At 32.9% G+C, this 2,743-nt stretch overlaps 1 long non-coding RNA gene across 1 annotated transcript; it reads right to left on the reverse strand.

Annotated features, from left to right (window-relative positions):
* Window positions 1–659: 659 nt before the first annotated feature.
* On the reverse strand, window positions 660–1,937 carry LOC132713853 (uncharacterized). The gene is made up of 2 exons (XR_009623497.1): window positions 1,726–1,937; window positions 660–996 (listed from the first exon to the last, which is right to left on the reverse strand). It is a non-coding gene; the product is annotated as an uncharacterized LOC132713853 (long non-coding RNA).
* Between the last annotated feature and the right edge of the window lie 806 nt (window positions 1,938–2,743).

Consider the following 2,743-nt stretch of genomic DNA (forward strand, 5'->3'; position numbering starts at 1 on the left):
TAGTCCATGTGTAATAAAATTCAAATTTTCAATACAGATTATGAGATACATAAAAAATATTAAAGAATAAGAAGCTTTAATTAAAAAACAAACAAAAAAAAAAAAAACTGCATACATATACAAATTACTTACAGTCGAGCATCGGGAAGTCATTAACATATCTTACGAAACTTTAATTTGAAAACGATATTTGCGCGCGCTGAAGTGATTAATGTTTATTTGAAAAATGAAAAAAAAAGAACTTATATGTTTGTGTTCTAAAAATAATCGGCGGCATAAGAGGAATTTCTTATTCATTTTACAACACTTGAAAAATTACTACAGAAAATGTGTTGTTGTTTTTTTGTTTTGTTTTCAACAAAAGTGTGTGTGTTTTAAGTTTATTTATACTCGGCGCCGGAATAACCATATGTCCGAGATTATAGCATCTGGGACGTCTTTTTCCAGCAGATTCCTCCTGGAAGCCCATTCTTCGTTCTTTGGTGGTAAAGTAGACGACAATACCGTCAAGGCATCAACTTTCTGACTGACGACAACAAAAACGGCATCTATTAGCGCCAAACCTCCAGATTAAGTCACGACAGGTGTCACAATAGGGACTACGCTGGGATACCAGGCCGACCACAATTGCTATCTAAAACAACCAACAACTCAGAACAGAAAAATATATACAAATTTATTTACAATAAATGAATATTTATAAATGAAAAATGATTATATATGAAAAGTCACTGCGCAAACAAACACTATCAACGTATCTCAGTCTATTTCTCCCGTAAAGTCTCTGTCATTATGTATCAATAAAGTGGTGGCGTTGTTGACCAAAATTCGTCACAATGGCGGGCGTCTTGTATAAAATCTTATCAAGCGTAACTGTACTTCCTACAGTGTTGGCACAGTTGATAGGATCCTGAACAAGGGCATGCGTCACCCTTTAGCCATGGACATACGTGTGGAGGGCCCGTGTCATCTTCGGGTGTGTCCTCAAATAAGAAGCTACAAAGTATAAAACATGGTAAGTTCCATGATAATCAAACATAAGGGTATAATAAAGTCCCTTGGAAAAGACTCGACCTTTGTCGGTTTTCAATAAAATAACGTGCTTCTTTGAATAAACAAAATGTCCACTATAGTACACCATACATTCCGTGGAACAAAAATTCAATCACATCCGCATAATACTGCGTTGCAAATATATTCAAATATACGCCACATAATAACCACCAATAAATAAACGTCTTCCAAAATCATGCCACTGAAGATCCTTCTCTAGAGATACGTTAGTTTTGATACGTTGTATTTACTTATAACAAAAACTGATGATAAATGAAATGAAGTAAGATGATAACATAAATTAAATTGATTGAAACAAATCATTTCGATACTGCAGCATTTTACATAAAGTTACACAAATACGGTAGAACCATAATAAATTATTTATGAATAGATATATATATATATATCTATAAAATATTCATAGCTCCTATACAATTACAATATAATTAAAACTTCAATTAACATACATCAATTAACATGTCTCGGTATAAATTTGCAAAAGCGAAACACTAGAATAAAAAGAGCTTTTAAAATTTAGAAAATTTAGAAAACAATAAATTACTGCCAAATAACTAAACCTGAATCAAATAAACTATAATTCTAATAGAAAATAGTATTTACGAAATAGCAAAAATTTATGAAACAAAATCACTAGAAAATTAAATTTACCTTGTACAAGCTGTAATTTTATGACAAATATAATTTGTCTGTCACCGTCATAGTGACCTGTATAACGTCCAGTGCATTGCAATATGTCAATTATAATTTAGTCATTATATAGCAAACTACTGAGTACTGAGCGGGAAAACAGATCGTGCAAAACATGAAAAATCGATTTGCACGAAATAAAGCTGGGACGGCGGGAAAAATAGTTATGTAAAATAAAGGCCCTTCAAATACAGACATAATACATAAATCTGGTTCATAAAACAAAAATGTAACTTTCTTATTACTGAAAGGATTTTTGTGAAATAAACGGCAAAATGTTTAAATTGAGACATGGAAATTTATGCAAACCATAAAGATACTCTAAATAATAATTTCACCCGAAAACTCTAAATTGAACAAAAGATGATGCAATCTCACATCAATGAATATAGAGTAAAAATGAGGTTCGGCGTGAAAATATAATGCAATATTTTACAAACGTACTTTCACTTTGTGACAACAGGTCAACCAATCACCTCTGGTACTTATGATGACTTGACTATGACCTTCCGTGTGCCTTCTCCGCGACGTGCACGCCTCTGGAGGGATTTGGAGAAGTTTCAACAAAAACTTCCAAAACACGCCATTTATAACACCATTCATAGCACTGACGGCTTCGATGTTCTCATCTATTTGCGGGAAATGGTCGACAGGGAAAACCCTACGTAATAACCGCACACCCTGTTAACAACAGATTTTCCGCAGTATATATTTCAAGCTAGTGAGGTTTAAAAATACACGTAGAATCTATCGATTAACTACCATAAGTTGGTTGAGTGTTGGCGGTAAAAAAAGAAGATATAACTTCCTGATCAATTTTCACTTAGGTTGATTCAGTTTTGAATAAGCTTTGCAGATATGTATTTTTTCAAGAAATATTTAGCTTTAATATTATCCGACGCCGTCAGTAATGAAATGGGAATAATTTTCTGAAACGTGATTTTATTCGAGATTTGCTTCTGGAGAAGACAACCTTCTG

This window comes from Ruditapes philippinarum, unplaced genomic scaffold, assembly GCF_026571515.1.
Source record: "Ruditapes philippinarum isolate M1 unplaced genomic scaffold, ASM2657151v2 ctg635_1_1_1_1, whole genome shotgun sequence".
In the NCBI taxonomy this organism is placed as follows: domain Eukaryota; kingdom Metazoa; phylum Mollusca; class Bivalvia; order Venerida; family Veneridae; genus Ruditapes; species Ruditapes philippinarum.